This window comes from Uranotaenia lowii, chromosome 2 (genome assembly GCF_029784155.1).
Source record: "Uranotaenia lowii strain MFRU-FL chromosome 2, ASM2978415v1, whole genome shotgun sequence".
NCBI lineage: Eukaryota > Metazoa > Arthropoda > Insecta > Diptera > Culicidae > Uranotaenia > Uranotaenia lowii.
The window spans coordinates 303,391,346-303,414,689 of record NC_073692.1 but is presented as its reverse complement, the minus strand read 5'-3'; positions in this window follow the sequence as shown (position 1 = coordinate 303,414,689).

Genomic DNA, 23,344 nt, shown 5'->3' with positions numbered 1-23,344 from the left:
AATTTGTTTTTTTATGGATTTTTTTTCATGATAATTGTTTTATTATACCTGGGATTTTTGTCCAGATTTGCCAGTTTTTGTGGCTGAATAAATTTGAACAAATTAACAATAAGCAATATCTAGGCATTTGATCTCGAGTTTTTCAAAATAAAATCCGGAACAATCTAAGCACAATTCAGTGATAAGTTTAAAAAAATCGATAATAATGTGACTTAAACCACCTAATATTTTCATGTTTTTATCCAACTACATCAACAGCGTTCAAATTTCTATCCAAATTCAAAAACAAAACAATTCGTTTAAATCAAGCACAGAAAAATGAGCCTTATTAGTTTGCTTTATCTGTCCACTTTACTTTGAAGAACCGGACATGTCTGAAATAATCTGGGGAATCGGGAATGCATACCCTACAATAAATAATACATCATTTTCTCTTATGTTTTGAATAAAGAAAATATTTCGGGAGTTTCCAGTGAATCAAGCATTGTATTCTGATAAGGAAGTATTTGTTCCTCATTAAAAATGTAATGGCTTTTACGGGGGATGGAATAACTTTTCCTAGAAGTGTGAAAATTTTAAAAAAAATATAGAAATTATCAGTTTTGGAAGAAAATTGGTAGAAATTTTAAGAGGTGAAGAAAGTGAAAGAAACATTTAATTTCATTTTAAATTGTAAGTTTCTCGGGCTTTGTTGGGAATAATAATAAAACCTGACAATCTGGAATGCTCATTTTATAAGAATAAGTATGAGTATAAATAAAGTGATACCAATATTAGATTTTCGATCAATAATAAAATTTGCGTTAATTTAAACACTCTTCATTCTTTTTAATTTTGAAAAAAAAAGTTACAGTAGTTGACTTAGGATCAATTGTCAAAACTGATATCCACAGCTGAATTTTTCATGAAACTTTTATCTAAGATTTAAAATTTCAATTGAAATTTTTTTAACTGATTTAGCTTAACTTATTTCAAACTTTTGCTTCTGATGTTCTTTTTTCATTAATTCTCGTCTTTTAAAGGAAATACCCTAATTCAGCATATTATTTTCTATGACCATTCTCAAATAAACGTAATCAAAAAAACGCTCTCATAGTTGAATGGCGAATTTCATTGAGCGATTCTCTAGACATGAATATTTTTACATTTTCATCCTCTTCCTCTCCCAGATTTATGATTTTGTATCCTGAACATTTAATTTCCATTCTGAATTATTGGTTTCTAAGGTAACTTTTGTCACATTTGGAAAAACTTTTTACAAAAGCTTCTTTATTTTTAATAATAATTTTTAATTTTCAATTTTTTTTCAAATTTTAATCTGCATTACATTTTAAAAATTTCAACATATTACACAAACGTTTTTTTTTGTTTTTAAAGAACGAAAGTTAAATAAAGATTGAAATTAGGCAATTCCTACTTTTCTCTGATTGTAACTTTGATTCTCAATTTATAATTTGTATTTCTTTTATAGCTTGATATGACGAATATTTTTTTTTTTTAATTTGAGACTTTGAATTGTGGGTCTGAATAAAATCCGATTCTCGATTTTGAATTTCACTATTAAACTGCCTTTTTCGCTCTGTTATTTTAATTTAATTCTGTTGTATTTTTTTATATTTTTGATTTTTTTGAGAAATATCTTTTCTGATTTCTTTGAAGCCCATACCAAGTGATTAGTAAAATGAAAAAAGTTTTGATATCTTTCTTTAAATTATGCTAATCAAGAGATTTGTAGATGTTGATAGAGTTGTTTGATAAATTGTGAATTGAATTTTGCATTTAATAGCTCTGATCAGCATTTTCATTTTAGATTAGTTGATTATTTCTTCCCTTATAATTGCACCTGATGGATACACAATTATTGTTTGAAGATATAAGACATAATGGTTATTTGAAGGCAATGTAACGAACTTTTCACAGTTTCTTTGCATGTTTGAAATATAATATGTTCTCTGAAACTGCATATGAAAAAAAAGATTCATAGGGGTACCCCTTGAAAAATTGGCCCGGGCCTACCGATGGCTTAATCCGGCGCCGATTTTATTATTTGAGCTTTTGGAGAGCGTCCAAAGAAAAGTAATGATGTCACCTAAATTGTTTTCGCTTTGAACTTCCAGGAGTTCGACTCGATTTGTTTCACTGAAATTTCATTATCATAAAAACCAATCTAGGGGCAATTAATCAAAGAATGGAGAATATTTTCACTTGTTATGCCATCACCGACAGCACTTATCGCCATTTCGTAATTTACATCTCTCTCGCAAAACCTAATGACCAGGCCTATTCCCAGCTAAGCTCAGCATTCGTCCGTGTTCCGTTTCCGGTTGCTCAACTAGCTCAGCCATCAGCATTCGGACGCCGCCGCCACCGGAAGTGGGCCAAGTTTTGCTGACCCCGAAGAGCACAAATTTTCGCCACCGTTGTCATTTCGATTTTACGCCATTTAGTCGGTTAAGCTTTTCTAACATTCTTACTTTTTTTCCTGATTCGGTTTTTGTTCCTTCGACAAAAATGAGCGTGTAAAGTCATAAAGCACTCGAGCGAGGGGTAGTTGTGACGCCACTTTACCGGGAAGTGAAAGGGCAGACAGTTTTTCCGAGTTATTTTCGCTCCAGCAAACCGGAGAAAACAGGCAGGCTCAGCTTTAGGCTTTTTCTCGATTTCTTTTTTTTTCCTTTTTTACCGCTTCCCTTCCCAGCTGACTCAACTCAAAGAAATTGTGTAAATTGTAAAGTTGCCCGAGGATTTGTGGGGACAACCAGTAGAAGAAAAAAATTACTTCTACCGAGGTCGAAATCGGTTGGTTCCTTACTTTTTCACCTACCTCTTGCCTCGAGGCCTCAAGCCATCTGCCAGTTGTTTGTGGTGTGAAACTTTTGCATATTAATATTTGAATAAATTTCCAACAGACGTGAATCCTAGTGGTTTTGTGCTTTAGTTTCACAAACAATTTTTTTTTTGCTGTGCCTTCCCTTTTCCACTCTGTCTTATTTTCTGGTTGGCTTCGGTTGAATCTTTTTATTCAAATCAAGTAACGGAGAATATGAAACTTTTGCACGTTCCATTCTTTGTCCAACTATATATACTAACTATGCTAACAATTGAACCGAAATGCAAATTGTGTGGTTTTGTAGTTGTTGTTGTTGTTGCTTGTTTTTCTCGTTGTCGATTCAGGCAAAATTTTAAACTACATTTGACAATTTCGTTTGCCGCTGCTAGTTCTGCTCGAAGGGAACAAAAAAAAACTAGGAAGAATAACCGAATTGTTCTTATCCATAGTTTTTGACAGATTAAATTTTTACGATTGTCCCACCCCCGTCTTGGAGCCATAGAATGGAATTGTCGTTACAACGATGTCAATTACTGAGAAAGTTCGAAACAATTTTGTTGTTTTATTTCAATTTCCTTCTATTCTGTAAATATGGTGGGCATATTATCTAAGAATCAACTGTAGTAGAATAGGATGGGGTAAAAGTACGATCTTAGAGGTATCCTATTTATAAAAAATTTTGCAGTTGTTTTTCCAAAAAATCAAGAGCAGCATTCGATTCCTTAGACTATAATCTCTTTTTATATTTTAAATTACAAATATAATCGAATGAAGATTGTTCGATCTTCTGGAAAGATCGATTCAGCTGGATGATTTCAGTATTGATCCACCTAAAAAGTCACAGCAAAAGGATCGATCTCTGCAAGATTGATCATTTAAATTTGTGTAAGAAGTGCAGTATGGGGGCTGCTTTATGCTGAAGTAGATAGTGAAAAACTACAGAAAAACTCTTACATTTGAAAATGAAATGAGCTAGAATAAATATAAGTATTTTCAAATTCAACATCAGAATGTTTAACTTTTCATGAATTTAGTTGAGTGTGAAGAGAATAAATATTTGCATTTCTCCAGACGACATTCCTTCAAGTTCAAATTAAAAGCGCGTTAGATAGGAATAAGTTTAAATATTGTAAGTTGACTGATTAAAACATTTCTACAATTTGAAGTTAGTTCCTTAGTGAAATGCTTGTTTTGAAAAGACAACGGTTTTTCATTTACGCTGGTGTTTTTCATACCATCATTTCAATCACAGGTCATGCCAAAAAAGTAACGTGTTCAGCTATCATCTGGAAGGCTCAAGCTCAATTCTTCATGAGGCAATATTACAATATTAATTTGAGGAACGTTTAAATTCCAATATAACTTTAAAACTGAACGCTGTATTTTTTCTATAAATACTTTTTTATTGTGGTCTAATTTATATTCAAATCTGTTATTCTGTGATTTGACCTCAAAATTTTATGACGATTTCTGTGATATGTTTGTAAAATGTATTTGAAAGGGCTTACACGACGAAATTACAACACACAAAATTGATTCGTAAAATTCGAGTTTTCATTGAGACCATATGCAAATGTCCGCACCTTGGCCTTAACCCTGGCCATAAGATTCTGCACAACCTGTGAATCATTCGTTTTTTGCATGTAAATCCATACTTTCCTCAGTTCTTTGAATGTCTTCACTGCCTTTGGTCATCTAAGAAAGTGCTGCTTCATAATCGCTCAGTACTTCTCGATGAGACGCAGCTCCGGAGTGTTGGGAGGGTTGAACATTTTCATCACGAAATTGACCTTTTTGTTCGCATACCACTTCAGCACGTCCATGGAGTAGTGGCATAAGGCTAAATCAGGCCAGAAGATTGTTGGGACGTTGTGGACCTTCAGGAGAGGAAGCAGCCCCTTCTGGAGGCACTCTTTCATGTCCGTTCATAGTGTCCTGGGTCACGAAAGGTGCACTCCGCTTCCCGCATGTGCAGATGGCTTACCAAACCAGGAATTTCTACGCCGTGGACACTGTAGAGATGGGCAAAACGGCTCATTTCAATGAGCGGCTCAGAGCCGTTCGCTCAAATCAATGAGCCGGTTCATTTGAGCTGCTCTAAATTGAACCGTGTCCCGCAGCTCAACACTGGAGAACGAAGAACATCAGAAAGCCGTTCGTTCTCTCGATCCAAAAGATCCGTGGTGGGTAGTGGTCAGTGTTGCCACATTTCTATCGGTATATTGAAACCCAAAAAAATCTTTTATCGGTATGTAAACCCTAAAAATCGGTATGAAAATCGGTATTATATCGGTGGATATTCAAAATGCTTAGATTTTCAACTTCCTAACGTATTTTTCTTTAAAAAGAAGCTTGCAATAAACAGCAAGTCTAAGAACTCTTATGAATGTTCATTTTTAGTTCAAAATTAGCTGACTAATTGTCTTTTAGTAGGTATATGTATATTATTGCATTTTCTCCGTAACTTGATTCTAGGTAACACTAGTTTACACAAAATGTCGGTTTTGAAATTTTAACAGAACTTTATGTTTGTTGTGACTTGTTTATATTTTTTTAAATTTTAAAACTATCTGCTTTTGCTGACGAAAGCAAAAATCACAAATGAAAATTCAGCAGAAAATCCGAAATAAGTGTTTCTTTCCAGTACTCATAACTGAATGGAAATTTATTTTAAAAGTTGTCGTTTGATGAGAAAAAAAGGGTCATGGGGAGCACCTTCAGGTTACACGTTGGTTAGGCATATAAATTAAAAAAAAAACTTGAGACTTTGATGTTTGGCTAAAGTGGGATGTAAATTTGACAAATTCGATAAGGCAACTATAGAACCAGGTCAACCTAAAGGAAATTTTAATTTAGTAAGCACTTACCAATCCAATGGCTTTTTGACGTTCGAGGTGAATATGGGCCCAAGTTGATGATCTTCGTTTTATTGATGGATTTTTGCCAATATGGCCAATTCAGCTTTTAGTATTAGATATGAGTGTAGGGATCAGGAGCGTGTATAAAGAATGATTAGTAAAACATACTGAATGTCTGGATTGTGACAGGCGTGTACGCGCAAACTCTTCGAATGAAACCGAATAGTCGACAAGTTGACATCCTTCAAATCAAGGATGTGTGAGTGTGCGTCTTTATAGGATAGAAGTTGTGTGAATGAGCTTGTCCTTAGTAGTTGAAAAAAAAGGCAGTTAAGAAAATATATTTGTGAAAAAGGACGTGATTTCGAGTGATCTCTTCAAATTGAATTTGAATTGAAGAAAATGTCCAACGAAGGAACTTCCGGTCACTCCAATGAGTTCTAGCGATTAGAAAAAAGAAATGATTTCAGAAAGTTGAGAGAGTTGTTGCATCAATTTTTATTTAAAGCAAATAAAAAAATAATTTTATTTTATGAAAAATCACGCATTAGTCATATGAAAATCCAAGAATTTTATGCGAAAATAAATGAGAGATGTGCTCTTAAAGAAGGTGTTCTTCCGAAAAAGATTAAAAAAACACATAGTTTTACTATAACTGAAACCCATTTTACCTGGCGGGGTCTTTAATTCTGCGATCTCTGCAGTTTAGGTACTTTTGATATAATTTATTTGGCTTACAAGATGCAGAAGGATTTAAGATTATACCGATGATATTACATATCGTGTATCTGATTGCACTTCAAATCTCGACATACCCCATCTGGCGACGAATTGAACAAGGATTCTGATTATAGTCTAACGGTGTTTGTATTTCCTTAAAAAGTTAGCATCTCACGAGACTAGAGCTTTAATGCGAGCGTCAATTGAGATTGACCTTAAGGAATTTCTATTGGCAGTCGCAGAAGGTCAAATATCAGCCTTGAGCTTCCATTGGCTTTGAGGTTGAGTATAATAATAGTGCTTCATTTGACAGAACAAAGGAACAAAACAGCGCGAACAACTGAACGAGAGTGTGAGTGAGCCGTGAAGATCTTTGCAGAATACTTTAAAAGTTGTACAGATCAAAGTTACGCCACGCCAGCTACCGAACTGTCTTCTTTCTACGGGACCTTTACGAGGATAGCTTGAATGAAGTAGAAATCTTGAAGTGGAATGAATTTTGAGTTAAAATCTTAAAAATCGGTATGAAATCGGTATGTTTTGCCAAAAATCGGTCAAAATTTTGCCCAAAAATCGGTATAAATACCTGAAAATCGGTGTGTGTGGCATCGCTAATGGTGGTTCAAAAAAGAGTCGAAAAACGGCTCGAAAAAGAGCTGCGACTCGCCGTTCAACTCTGGTTCACAAACTGAACGGCAAGAGCGGAGTATAGAGAGCCGTTTGATTCGATCAAATGAACGGCTCGGCTCGACCCCCATTCTCTGCTCGCGTGACTCGGATGGTTCTTTCGATTCGAAAAACGGACGGCTCTCCACGGCTCATTTTCGAACCGCGGCTCTTTTTTTAAGAGCCACGGTTTGTTCGTTCTTTTTGAAGAACCGGTTCAAATGAGCGGCTCTTGAGCGCTCGCGCATCACTAGTGGAATTTGTGATTTCCAACATTTTAACGATGGAACGATGCGAGAGATCCTTGTTCTCGTGATGAATGTGCAAGATTTTCGCACGCACGAGTTGTTCTTTCAACTACATTCCGGCGAGTTTTGATCACAGGACTTTAAAGCTTGCAGGATGTAAACAACGCATTATGAACTTAATCCACCCAAATTTTCATTAAATTCTACCCAACGGTTAAAAAGTTTGAGCGATTTCATAGTGTGGCAATTTCATCGTGGACACCTAAAAATATGAATTCAATAAATAGAGTGTATGAACACTGAGTGTTGAGAAGATTAGTAGGAAGTGCATTTACATTTTTGGTGGGTGGTTTTTGGCTTAGAAGCTTCCTTCTACATAACTAGCTTCTTCTCCAAGATTTCTCCTGTCCAACACTAGCGCCTCTAGCGCTGCTTAGGCATACTAAACTCGTCCCAAGTTTCCCCGGATGGGGGTATTTTTCGGAAAATTTGTGCGAGTGCGTTTCTTAAGTTTCCCTCTCTAAGTTAACCAGGAAACGATGTGGCGTTGCGTTTTTCTTTAACACCACCGGAAGTTATTCCAACTTCATCGGTGGACCACGGATTTAGATGTGAGAAACTATATCGGTTGGGGAATTGAACCCGAGTCCTCTAGGTCCTCAGGTTTGAACGTTGCCGAGTGAGATATTTGCTCATATGGGTGATCGGCTTCAAAAAGGGAATCAATAATGGATTACGATCATGCGCATGATTTAAGATAAGTTTTGAAGTACTCACTTATTTATTTTTATTTACATAGTATTCCGTCTTACGACATAACTTGACGAACATAATTCCTAAAATTCACTCGGTTCATAGCAACCGTTCTCCAATTTCTCGGGCACCCCACGTTCGCCAGATCACGCTCCACTTGGTCTAACCACCTCGCTCGTTGCGCCCCCGCTCGTCTTGTTCCTACCGGATTCGTAGCGAACACCTGTTTCGCAGGACAGTCGTCCGGCATTCTCGCAACATGTCCCACCCAGCGTATCCGGCCAGCCTTCACCACCTTCTGGATACTGGGTTCGCCGTAGAGTCGCGCGAGCTCGTGGTTCATCCTTCGCCTCCACACTCCGTTCTCCTGTACGCCGCCAAAGATGGTTCTTAACACTCGTCGCTCGAATACTCCGAGTGTACGCAGGTCCTCCTCGAGCAATATCCATGTCTCGTGCCCGTAGAGAACAACCGGTCTAATGAGAGCGTCATATACAGGTTACACTTCGTGCGAGGGCTAAGTCTTCTCGACCGCAGTTGCTTGTGGAGTCCATAGTAGGCACGACTTCCGCTGATAATTCGCCTCCGGATCTCACGGCTGGTGTCATTGTCTGCGGTCACCAGTGAGCCGAGATAGACAAAGTCTTCGACTATCTCCAGCTCGTCGCCGTCGATCGTGACCTTGTTATTACTGGACAAGCGGGTTCGGTCGGTCTCGGATCCGCAGGCCAGCATGTACTTCGTCTTGGACGTATTAATCATCAACCCAATCCTTCCTGCTTCGCGTTTCAGTTTGCGGTAGATCTCCTCCACCGCCGCAGATGATCTGCCGACTATATCAATGTCATCGGCAAAGCAGATAAGTTGACTGGATCTGTTGAAAATCGTGCCCCGCATTTCGCCCACCGCTCGTCGAATAACACCTTCTAGCGCCACGTTGAACATCATGCAGGATAGACCATCACCTTGTCGAAGCCCCCTGCGCGATTCGAATGAACTCGACAATTCACCCGAAATCCGCACACAGCACTGCGTTCCATCCATCGTCGCCTTGATCAGTCTGATCAGCTTCCCGGAAAAGCCGTTCTCGTCCATGATTTTCCATAGCTCGTTACGGTCGATCGTGTCGTATGCGGCTTTGAAGTCGATGAATAGATGATGCGTAGGGACTTGGTGTTCACCTGATGGGCCTGATGACTTCCCACGAATCTGTTTGCTTGTGGCGTTAGGCGGCGGAGTAGGATTCGGGACAACACTTTGTAGGCGGCATTGAGGACAGTGATCGCTCGGTAGTTCTCACAGTCCAATTTGTCGCCCTTCTTGTAGATGGGGCATATTACCCCCTCCTTCCACTCCTCCGGTAGCTGTTCTATGTCCCAGATCCGGATTATCAACCGGTGTAGGCAATCGGCCAACCTGTCCGGGCCCATTTTGATGAGTTCAGCTGCGATGCCATCCTTCCCAGCCGACTTGTTTCTATTCAGCTGGCGAATGGCTTCCTTAACTTCACTCATCGTTGGGAGTGGCTCCTCTTCGTCGTTGGCTACGCCGGCGATGTACCTTCCCCCACCGTCTTGATCTCCTGCATGTGCGCCGTTCAGGTGTTCATCGAAGTGCTGCTTCCACCTTTTGATCACCTCACGATTGTCCGTCAGGATACCCCCGTCCTTATTCCGGCACATTTCGGCTTGCGGCTCACGTTGCTGGGCAATCAAACCTCAATTAGCTTTTCATTTGATTCCCAGACCGTCGTTTCTGATGCTGTCGATGCTGGAATGGTCGTCGCCGGGTGTTGTCGGAGAACTGCGTTGCTGTCGTGATGTGTGATTTCGGCGGTAACGGTATGCGTCGATCCGCAGCGAATTTCTTTGGACCCGAAGGTGATGACGTCGTTGTAGGCTCAAGTGGGCTTTGTACCTGATCCGTTTTCGAATATTAGTTTTAGGGAAAACGCACTACTATAAAATTTACCGTTCTGCTCTTTGAGCTATCACACAATGGTATTGCTCGCACTTAGGACACTCTTAATCGCACTCAATTTGGGAAGGTTAAATAAAGACATCTTTGTAAAAAAATAAAACCCACATTTTTTTACTTAGTACCTTGAGGTGTAAATGCGGACCCGAAATTAAAAAAAAAAAACTCGCAGTCCAGCCTACTTCACAGTCCAAGAAAAACTGGTCGAGTACTTGCATCAGCCCTCAGATCAGAGCTGTCTTTCAATTTCCTGACCAGAACTTCGTAAAAGTTTGCGAACTAACGATTACGCATGTTCTCAAAAAACCCTCTTCTTTTTCATATGTATTTCTGGTAATAAACCCGAGGTATTGATATCCAATCTCGGGTGTAGATTCTAATTCCCGATTCTTTGTAACCCATACAACCATAAGACCTATCATCTGGTGGAGTCAACGTACGGACATACATAAGCTGGTGGCGATATCTCCAGCAAAGTTTCACCAAATCCCTTCAAAACACTAGATCCGCTTTACAAAGAAAACGAGTTCTCCGTGACGTCACGCTCTCGATGGGGCGCGTACTCTCCAAAATATTTCTCTCCTACTAGGCTATGCTCTTGGTTTATTAGTTCTTTAAATAGAGTGATTATCAGCTTTGGCAGGGATGGCTTTTTTCGGCTAGGTGGAACATTCGTTCTGCTCAGGGGTGTTCAAGAAAAAAAAAAATAAAAATTATTTTATTTTATCCATATTTGCTACACGGCTTTCGATTTCTCCCAGATCCAGACTTCCAAGTTGTTGACAAACGTTCCCTTAATACTGTTTTTACTTTTATAACTTTGCCTACGGTTGATTTGGCCACATTCAACGATTTTGCTGTTTCTGCGTGCGTGTAGATTCTTATAATTTCACGCACACTGACACACAAACACTGAAGGGTGTCGAGGTTTTTATTTCAATGATAAAAAAATAAGGCGAATTTAGGTTGACCACTGTCAGTTTCAAATATTCAGATGAGTTTACTGCAATGTATCGGTCGGTTGAATTTCAACTGGATTCATACGAGAATGAACAGAAAGCTCAATCCCAAAAGCACTCTGCATACTAATTCACCAATCGGCAACTTCGGTTGCTGAAAGTGAAAAAAGCTCCATTCGGTTATCGTTAAATTTAGTTGATCAACCATTCGAATGGTGACAAAGCTTGTTCAACTCGCTAGACTAGCGGAAATTAAATAATTGCTGCAAAAATCACTATTTTTCTAATATTTTTATCTTTTCAAGGGTGGGATGGAAGAGAAATGAGTGTTCTGGTTGACGAGAAGAACGCTGACGAGAGGCGTGTGGGGTAGATGAGGGGGGGGGGGGGGGGGACAAAACTATGACATAATTTAGACAAAAATATTTCACTTATATGACAAAAAATTGGCAACAGTATGACAAATCATGACAAAACTCTGAAAAATGTGGAAAAAGTTCCAAAAAAACAGTAATTTGACAAATATGACAATAGTTCTACAAATTTTATACAAAAAAGATCAACACAACTATGTCAAAAATATGACATGTGGTATATGTCAGATTGTTGTCATTTTTCACCACATTTGCCATAAGTTTGCCATGTTTTGTCATTTTATTATCAATTTTTGGTAATAATTTTGCTAGAATTACTGCTCTATTGCTAGAATTACATTTTTTTTTCCAAAATTTTGACATATGTTTGTAATAATTTTTAGATTTTTTTTCTTAATTCTATATTTATTTAGTAGTTTTGCTTTATTTTTGTGATATTAGACATAATTTTGTCATATTTTCTTCACGTTTGTAAATTTTTGTCTAATTTGTCAAAGGTTTGTCATTTTATAGTCTTTTTCGTCATATTTATGCTATAAGTTTGTCGCATTTGTCAGGCTGTTGTCATTTTATTGTAAAATTTAAATCATATTTGTCAGATTGGTCATAGTAATGTCAAAGTTTTGTCAAATTTTCACCACATTTATTATATTTTGTCATAATTTTTCCTACATAACCTACCGTCTCCCCACTGAATAGTCGTATGGTCTTAGCGGTTTTAATTTTGAATCTCAATTCTAAGGTTTTTTGACACACAAGGTTCTTCAACTTTCACAGTAAGTAGGCGAGGAGTGAGTGGGGCTCTCAAAGGGTTTGTTTACAAACATAAGACTATTTGCTCAGCTTTTCTGTGGTTTGTTGGTAAACAAACTTCATGTGTTCCGCATGTGTTCAACATGGCTGAATTGGGAATTTGATATATTGCAACACCTCCTATACATACACACCTTGCCCAAATCACAATTCACAAAAATGTCAAGAACAAATGCCTACTGAAATTATCAGCAATTTTTGATGACACTAATAGCAATTTCAATCGTGTTGGGAGAAAGTGGTAGAAATTTAGACACTTGAAGCACATTTTGAAAATTTTACCAAGCAAAATGTTTTCAAGATATTTGGGCGTTATGTTTTTTCACAGCACTGTTTCTATTTTAGCCTATGTAATAGAAATATTGCTATTTTTGCATCACAGCATGCCATGTATTTGTGTTTTAAAAAACGTGTAAAAAGTGTTTTAAAAAACGTGAAGGCCACATATCTCGAAAAAATTATTGCATGGTAAAGTTTTCAAAATGTGCTGAAATTTCTACTACTAGCGTTGAAATCTTCTCTAAGAAAATTGAGAATTCGGTATACATATACAGTAAAGATATTTATTCTTTGATAAATTTAAAAAGCATTTCAAAATATCTTATTGTCTGAGTACTCTCTATTGGTCAAAAACATGAAAATAAAAAGTCATTTGATGTTTTTACAAAATTGCGTGAAAATGGTATCTCAATAAGTGTTTTTGTTTAACATTACACTGTTGATTAAATATAAATGATGGCTTCGCGATAAATAACATGCATATATGTATTTAGATGCAATCATGATATAAGCAACATTTCAAGAGCTTGAAAATAAGATTTTGATTTGAAAAAGAGGAAAACTTTTTTGATGAAGGATGGTCAAATTCAGTTTCTGCAACATTTTTCTTAAATCATATTTTACAAAAATTATGAAATTCCTGCTTTTTAACGAACGTATGCAAAAATCAATCATCTTTATTGTGTTGTTTATCCTCAACTCTACATGCATATCGCACATTCCTTGTTATCGAACATGCAAAATTTTAATAGAGTGTGGTAAGTACTATCTTGCATATTTTTACAAAATACTGAATCCATCCCTTTTTGAAATATTCACGATACAAGAGATGAAACTAAAAATTATGCTTTTAACGATCTCAACTAACCGATATTACTTAGATTTGAATGTCATAATGATCATGGAATGTTATTTCAGATTCCGGCAGCTGACATTCCAATGAATTCGAGTTTCAGTGGCGTAAAATTATCCAAATCCCGGTAACTTTAAAGTAGCTGGATAGCTGGATTATTATTTTTGGTTGAGACCAACATTTCTAAACATTTTTTTCTTTATTGTTATTAAAAGTTTGTCGCCAAATTAGCAAAAAATGCAATTTTTCTGTGAAAGGAAATCAAACCGTTAAAATCGAATCACAGCTTATGTTTTCTGTGAAACATCTCAACGACAATAATTTGTGTTTTGTATGTGACATACCCACAGTTTTGTATACAGGCTATGAAAATTGCCACAAATGCCTATCGAGAGAAAACTATACGCCCTTCAAAATTCAAAGTATCGTTAGCCGACCCTGAAGGTAGCACAAAACGTGTTTAAGATAATTACCGACATTTGTTCTATCTCAGGTAAATTGTGTCCCTGTTCTACTGCTTATTTTGACTCCTCACCCAATTCTACCAACGATTCAGAAGAATTTATGTCTTTTCGTTATACCTGATAGGTATTCAAATTTGTTCGTATTTAAACGCTGCCCATTGGACTTCAAAATCATTCTAAATCTATCAACTGTATTCTAAACTTATTCAACTAGTTTCAAGACTTTGTAACCCTCTTTCAAAATGAAGGAACTACGATCTCTTCACGTGATTCAGGCGGAGTTGGTTCGAGAGGCGGCCTACATAACCTCCAAAGATCCACGGGGACCTCAGCTGACAAATGTCAACGGACTAGCCCAGATGCAATCTGAATCCCAGTTATCCAGCATGGCTAGAACTTCGTTTGAGAATTGGTTCCGCGATCTGGAAGACATGGATGAGTTCAAGCTGTACGAGATTCTGCGGGTTCAACCGGCTGATTTGCTGCTGGAGGTATTGGGAGCCATTTGTGGAAAACAGAAGTATTTAGGTGTGGCCAAGTATCTGTTCATCGACGTTGGAGTAGTGAGGCGGCTTATGAGCTGTTTACCGGGCAATTTTGTAACGTTGGTTAAGTGTTTCCAGTGGCTGGAGGTTAGCAAATATACGGTAGCCTCCAACCTGGTTATGGAAGTTGCATCAGATTTTGCTCGACATCCTTCCCAATCTTATGGCTTCGGATTGGCATTAGGAAAGTTTTTGCTAGATGGTGGCTGGTATATGGAATCGACTTTTGTTCTAAGTGCACTTTATGCATATCTTGGTGAAGATGTTCTCAGAATTGTAGAAAACCTTCGTTGGCTGCTTCTAGCTCAATCCTATTCGAATTGTATTCCGTCTACGGTGATTACCAGGGAAGCACTGAAGAAATATTTCGGAATGGCTGTCGGAATCACTCCAGATCTTAGAGTTGGAGTTTATCATTCCTTAGCCACCCATTACTACGAGTGTTTCCAGTTTGATAAAAGTCATAAATATGGACAGAAAGCTCTAGCTTTGTTTTGCGAAACCAACGTTAAACCGATTACCAGAATACAAGTCCTTCGTCAACTGTTCCGAAGTTGCATTGCAAAGAATCAGCAAAAGCAAGCAAAACTTCTTATCAACCAGGCCAGAAGTATTGCTCTCGAAAAGTTCGGATATCTCTCGCCTATTTACGCCGAAACGGCCGAAGATTACGCCATCTACCTTCTGATGATGAACGCGACTAATAACAGCATCACCGTTTACCTGGAGGCACAGTTCATTTTCAAGCAGCTCTACGGAAGCCGGAATCTGAAAGTAATTTGTGGCCAAGGAAATCTAGCCTATGGCTTATATTTGCAAGCTAATCTTTCCCGGAACCAGAGATTTCCCCCGGATGTGGTTGAAGAGAGGATTCGAACCCTGGAAGCTAGATATGCTCCGAACCATCGCCTTCTGATAGCGGCCAAGCGAATTCGTTCCCTGATTGTAGCAGATTTGGTCCGTATAAATGCGACTGAGAGTGGGTCGGAGGTTTTCGAACCGGAAACGGCGGTTCTTTCGTTTGAGGAGCTGATTGAAAAATTTCATGGATTAAAAGTAACTGAAAATTCATGAAATTGATTTCGAATTGTACATGTACATATTAATTTTCGTTTTAAATTTCTTTGAAACATTTCTTAATCGAATCTTAAAAACAACAGGGATGCTTTATTACTTTTCCAGGTGGCTCCATTTCATAAAAGCGTATTTTAACTAATACTTTGAAACTTTAAAAATATTGCAAAAAATAACATAGGAATAAGAATTGTACTAACAACAATCTGAGTGCACCAAAATTATTCTATGAAATAAGAAAATATCTTCAATATTGTAAATATTGTAATAAGCTGAATTTAATAAGTTTTACACAATAAAATTTATAATTTGGCAAATCGTGTGTCTTATTTTTTAAGAAGTTCTTCCGTAGTTTGTAACCATTTAAAGAATTATGAAGCATTTTGTTCAATAGGATCAGCAACGTTTCACCACGTTCCAATGAAAACCGGTCAAAGTTGGTTCCAAACATTACGTCGTATATCTGCTCAAAGCTTAAAACATTTTAGTTTCAGAACTAAATATTAAAGTTCCCCATACAAGCCTTAAAAATAATGAAAAATTCATGAAAACGATGCTTGGAGGTCTGTAAAATTCATGGATGAGTTTTGAACCAAAAATAAACTTTTAAGAACTCAATTCTTGAGAAGTTCAAGAATGACGTAAATTGATTCAGCCTAATGGCTAACTGATTTGTCATAATGTCATAATGTTTTCGTATTTCTTTTTAATTTTTTTAAATTATCGACCCGGAATAGACATTCAAAATGAGATTAAATGCGAATTTTATATCTTTTAAACTTTTGAATGAAACGTAAACTCTCACACAGCAATCATCAACAACAATAAAACATTTTTAAGAAACAATCATTCCAAAAGCTTCGAGTGCTTTCGAGAAAAAGCAAACGAATGTCATGCTTGGCTGCTAATCCCAGCATCTCAATTTCCTCCCAATCGAATTGGAAATCGAGTTTTTTTATCCTTTCTTCGAAAAAGTCCTTCCACCTGGAACGAAACAGCAAAGGATGTATAATATTTCTTAATCATCTCAGGGAGACGAGTTGCTTCAAAAAATCAAGCCCAACTCAACAAGGCAGCACGTGCTGGGTCCTGGTTTTTTTTTTGTATGAAATGTTTTGGTTGCTCAACATTTGCCTGTTACGTTTGCCGGCAGACAAAGCCCAACATTTTCTTTCCATTACCCTTCCAATAATATTATGCTATAATCCGAGAGGTCCCTGGCTTACGCCAGTTTTGTGAAAGCATCGTTTGGCAATAATGTGATCCAGGGGCAAAACATGAAAAGCAAAGCTGCATCGGATCGTCGAGTCGAGTTGAGTCGTTGGAATTTTTTGATTCATTCACCACCGGCTTCCTCCTTCCTCAAACAGAAACTGATCCTAAGCCCACCGGAATAATGCCGGGCTCAAAAAATTGGCTGGAAGCTTGATGGTTGGCAGGTTTTTAGCAGAATTAAATATATATCTTCCCGAAATTTGCCTCCCACTCCGCTTTTTCCAACGAGTCGACCTAAAGATTAAACCGGAACCCCTTTTTTCCCGTGATTGTTGCCGGCGAAAATAAAATTCGACCGGTTCACCAAACGATGACGGCAGGATAGAGCGATTACGTACATCATGTGGATTTCGAGTTACTTTCTCCTCTTTTTTGTACTCCTCATTTCAGTAACAACACTTGTAAAAATCCCTCCAGGGAGCCATATTGCCATTAAACTTAGCCGCCAGCGAATTCAGATTATACGAGAACAATGATGGGCGATGATGATGATGATGATGATGGCGGCAGCGGTGGTTTTCATTCTCAATGGTTTCAATTTGTGGTGATTTCAATTAATCTTTCACATTTGACCCTTTTTCGGGCTGGCTCGCGCGGTTTCCGCCGCCGGACGATGACGACGATAATGGCCGGAAGTTGGCTTTCGTTTGTTTTGGTCACAGTTGGTGGCTAAAGAAGACTTAATTTAGGCTTGGGATTTTTTTCTGCCCTGCCAGTCCGTCTCTTCTTTCTAGATTTAGGGTAAAACGCGATAATTAGACCGCTCGGATGGATTCTTTTCCCATTAATTGGCTTTGAAGTTTGGAGCTATTTATACATATATCAACATCAGGAGAAAAAACGGCGGACGGACCGACCGACCGAGCGTTCTGTTTAAGGTTTGTTCTATTTCAGTCTCCTGCTAGAAGGAAAAAGTGAAAGCGTAGGAGGATCCGGTTAATTGACGCTTTTCTATCTAGCCTGTTTCAGAAACTCAATCAGTGGGCGACGTTCGTAATTAACGTGACTCACTGTTCGACTTCCTCGAGCAGCTAGGAATTGCAGCTGAAACGTGTACCTATCTCAAACCAGTTTTTCTATTAGTTGCGAGATGAATGTTTTTGAAATGTTCTTGGAAAGGATTATTTGAGGGAGCCAGTAGAAAATTTTTCACTTTAATTTCTGCTAGCAACAAAAAGAATCAATCAAACTTCAAGATGGTGGAACAATTATAACGGTGTGTTTTGAACACACTTCAACCAAGGATGATTTATTCGATGTGAAGCTTTCTGCTGAAGTCTGACAACTTATAGCCTGTCGAAGTATTGCCGGTTGATCTCAGATGGAAAACAGCCAAAAGATTTTGAACATGATGACCGCCGCCCTAATCTGATGGCATAATTTAACATAACATAACATAACGGCCCTTTGTCCTACATTATGACGTTCTACGGCCTGACTATATATTACTTGATGACCCGTGACATTATACCTGCATGACGACCTACGGCCTTACGATCTACGGCCTGACGATCTACGACCTGATGATCTACGGCCTGACGATATTCGGCTTGACGATCCAAGGTCTAACGATCTACAGCCTGACGATCTACGGCCTGATAACATACGGCATGATGACCAACGGCTTGACATCCTACGGCTTGACAACATACAGCCTGACGACCTGACGGCTTGACGACCTCTGGCCTGACGACGTACGACCTGACGACGTACGACCTGACAACGTACGACCAGACGACCTACGGTCCGGCGATCTACAGCCTGAGATCCACGGCCTGATGGTCTACGGCCTGACGATCTACGGCCTGACGACCTATGACCTGAGATCCACGGCCTGATGGTCTACGGCCTGACGATCTACGGCCTGACGACCTATGACCTTACGACCTATGACCTTACGACCAATGGCCTGACGACCTACGGCTTGACAACCTACGGCCTAACGACCTACGGCCTGACGACCTACGGCCTGACGACCTACGGCCTGACGACCTACGGCCTGACGACCTACTGCCTGACGACCTACGGCCTGACGACCTACGGCCTGACGACCTACGGCCTGACGACCTACGGCCTGACGACCTACGGCCTGACGACCTACGGCCTGACGACCTACGGCCTGACGACCTACGGCCTGACGACCTACGGCCTGACGACCTACGGCCTGACGACCTACGGCCTGACGACCTACGGCCTGACGACCTACGGCCTGACGACCTACGGCCTGACGACCTACGGCCTGACGACCTACGGCCTGACGACCTACGGCCTGACGACCTACGGCCTGACGACCTACGGCCTGACGACCTACGGCCTGACGACCTACGGCCTGACGACCTACGGCCTGACGACCTACGGCCTGACGACCTACGGCCTGACGACCTACGGCCTGACGACCTACGGCCTGACGACCTACGGCCTGACGACCTACGGCCTGACGACCTACGGCCTGACGACCTACGGCCTGACGACCTACGGCCTGACGACCTACGGCCTGACGACCTACGGCCTGACGACCTACGGCCTGACGACCTACGGCCTGACGACCTACGGCCTGACGACCTACGGCCTGACGACCTACGGCCTGACGACCTACGGCCTGACGACCTACGGCCTGACGACCTACGGCCTGACGACCTACGGCCTGACGACCTACGGCCTGACGACCTACGGCCTGACGACCTACGGCCTGACGACCTACGGCCTGACGAGCTACGGCCTGACGACCTACGGCCTGACGACCTACGGCCTGACGACCTACGGCCTGACGACCTACGGCCTGGCGACCTACGGCCTGACGACCTACGGCCTGACACTCTACGGCCTGACGATCTACGGCCTGACGATCTACGGTCTGACGAACTAAGGCCTGATGATCTACGGACTGAAGACCTACGGCCCGACGATCTACGGTCTGACGATCTACAGCCGGACGAACTAAGGCATGACGATCTAAGAATACTGCCTGGCGACCTATGGCCTGACGATCTACGGTCTGATGATCTACGGCCTGACGACCTACGGCTTCTAAGGCTACCGGTGGCTACAGCCTGACGACCTACGGCTACGGCCTGATGACATACAGAAATGGCTCGACGACCTACGGCCTGACGACCTACGGCCTGAAGATTTTCCATAGGTCACAAGTCGGCAGGTTGAAGGATGAAATACCAAATTGCACGAGGATGAGCGTCGTCGTTAGATTATAGATCATCATGTCGATATTCGGACTTTCAACCTACAACCTTGAGCCATGGCGTTATAAAACAGAACTTGATGAACCATGGTGTACAACAATCATTGAGATTTGTATTGGTTGGGAGATACGAGAATCCCTTCAACTGGCGACTAATTCACCTTCTTCGTGGACATTTCTTATCCGCGAAATACCTTTTCCCTTACGATATTCGCTGCGGAGAAGGTTCATTTTTATTTCCGCATTACTCGGACACTCTCGTCGATGAAGATACTCAAAGTGCGAGAGACGTATCTCAGAGAACTACTGGACCAAGTAGCCGACGACTGGATTTACTGACGTCCTGGGGCCTGAAAATGTGAAGACTGCTGAATAATCTAGAAACTGACAATTCAGAGAACAGTCTATCGAGAGGCCTACCAACCGAATGTTCTGTCCACCTAGAGAGCTAACAACCTAGAGGCCGACGATTTAGAAGATAAGGACCTGGAAGCCTGATGACCTTACGGCCTGACAATTCAGAAATATAATGATTTGGAGGCCTTGCTACCGATGAGACTGGCTACTTGAAGTATTGTCTACCTACCTATAAGGTAGCCAACTTAGGTGCCTTTTTTAGTTGGTAACCACAGGTATTAATTCCCGGTTTACGGATTGTATCCCAAGACACAGCGAGCCACCTAGTCCCCCCAGTTTTCTACTCTGGGTCCACGGGTACAATGAGAAGACTTTTTTTATTAGTTGTTAACCCAGGTGGTAAATCCATTTTACGGATTGCATTCCAAGGCGCGACGAGCCACCGCGTCCCCCCAGTTAGCTACTCTGGGTCCATGGGTGCAATAGGACGACTAATGATACAATGCTAAGGAACACTGTACCCCCTACGCCATAAAGTCCACCTGGGACCACTGACCTTTGTTCCCACCTCGAACTGTTTGACACACTTTGTTTCAATAGTGGGAGGTCAATTCGCGCTAGTGCGTTCAAGGCAATACTCGTTTTCGAATCCTTTGTCAGCAAATACCTCATTCTAACACAACTCGATGCGCAACCCCTTCTCTGACGAATTAGGACACGACATCTCATCGTGTGAATGAGGTACCCATGTAGCGCAACTACAAGCTTTGTGGATCTAGTCTAGGAAGTCCAGAAACACTAAGCGAGTTTTCGACGACACTCCTAAGCCACGTGTAGGACTCAGACTCCTCCGAACTCACAAGTAGTGTTGACTTAAGTCCACACTCACCGCAACTACTCCATCTTCAAGTTGGGCGCTTTACTCATCTGAAGCGCAGATCGAGCTCAAGACCGGCCTCATCAGGTTGCACTCGTGGTACCCGGGTGCACCACTTCTTCCGCGCGGGTTTGGCAGACCCGTTGACAGCCTCTAGTGGGTTTGGTAGTTCTCTTGGCCGTACATCTTCAATACGCCGGACTTGCAGACACGTTTCCACTCTGCACCACGGGGAGGTGGAACTACGTCGCAGAGCCAATGAGAAGACTCAGGATATACTCCGTGTATACCTCCTACTTCCTAAACTCCACCTGGGGCTGCAGACCTAGTTCCCACCTCGAACTGTTTAACACACTATCCTTCAATAGTGGGAGGTCTATTCGCGCTAGTGAGCTCCAAGGCAATACTCATAGACGAGAGCACTTTCAGCTGAGCAATACCTCTAATCATTACGACTCGAACTCTGAACTCTTATCTTAATCAAGTCTTAATGACTTGAGAACCAACATCTCCATGCCATGGCTCGGATTTTCACATAAACCTCTCCTCTTTGCGACTCGAGGTCTGATCTCTCCGCTTACGGCCCGAGATCCGACCATTCCTTGCATCTACTCGATGTTGACGTACAGATACTTCTTCTCTGCACGACTCAAGGCTCGATCTCTCCTCTAGCGACTCGAGTTCTGACTTCTTCTCGTAATGACCCGAGGTAACCACTTTTACCCCTCCTCTTGTTGATTGAAAGCCAGAACTCTCCTCTTGTGACCCGATCTCTTATCGTAAAGATTCTAGGGTTGACCACGCAAACGTTTCCTTCGAAGGCTCGAGGCCTTACCTCTTCTCTAACGACTCGTAGTCCGACCTCTTATCTCCAGGATTCGAGATTTGCCACCTAAACACCCTTCGTGTACTGATCGAGAGCAGCTTATCCTAGACTCGGGCCTGTCACGGTACACACGCGGGACTTAACGCAACTACTCGGATGATTCTTGACGAATACGTAATCCTACTCTGCACTCAAATGGCTAACCCGGCGTCGAGAGCCACTCTACTCGGGGGTATTCCCTGGTCGTGGAATAACCCTTACCCAACGATTTTCACTGCCAAAAAGGTCAAGTCTTATCCCCGCAGCTTCGGTCTTTGGGAACCACACTACTCGGATGTGGAGCATCCTAGACAAGAACGCGGCGTACCCACGGCATCCGCTACGCAGAAGATGTTGCCTTATCTTTGTAGCTTCAAACCGTAGGTAACCTGACGACTTAAAAGACTTAAAGTCCTATTTACCTGGTAGACTGATAATCTCGAAGTTTGATGAGCTAGATACTTGAAAATCGAGAGTCCTTACGACATTGAAGGCTGACGACCTAAAAGCCTATTCAACTGGAAGGCTTATGACGACGTAGAGACTAGACATACTAAAATAGTTACGATAAAAAAGCCTGTCAACCTAGAAGTCCGACGTCGTTAAGCTGCTCGATGTGAAACCCTGATAATCGAAATGTTGACTACTTAAAGGTCTAACAACTAAGGAATCTGTTGACCCAGGCTGATGAAATTGCAAGTCCAATAGTCAAGATTTTCAAAAACCTGAGGTTTAACGATCAGAATTATTGACGAGCTAAATGACTTTGAGGTTTGATGACGTTTGTGCCTCATGACCCAGAGACCTGGTGACCTAAAGACTCGACGACCTAAAACTTTGAAGATCCTAAGGCCCCCCTATCTAAAGGCCAGAACACCTGAAGTTCTTTATACCTATAACCCTAGCAACCGAGAATTCAGGACTAAATAAGGCTTACAATCTAGCGGCCTAACATTCCTGATAGCCTAGTGGTTATGACGACTCAGAAAACTAACAAAACATAGGGATCTGGGAATTTCAAAAGGCACAATAGAACTGTGTTCTGAAATCGGGTCTGCTAGTGACCTAGAGGGCAGTCAATTTGGGTTCTGACGACTTGAAAGTCTGACAACCGCAGGTCTGATCATCTAAAGTAAGCATAGGTGGCCAAGATTTTAACAAAAACTGCCTTACTTGGAATCTAGTGGACAGCAGAAATTAAATTTCTTTATGATGATTTATATCTTGGATTGGCCTGTGTGGGCTCTTTTTGTACAGGGAAAGAAAAAAATGTTTGCATATATTCAAGGGTCTTTAGGATTTTAAAACTGAATGGCCCGCAGGTCAAATGATTTTTTTACTGTTTTAAGATTCACGAATTC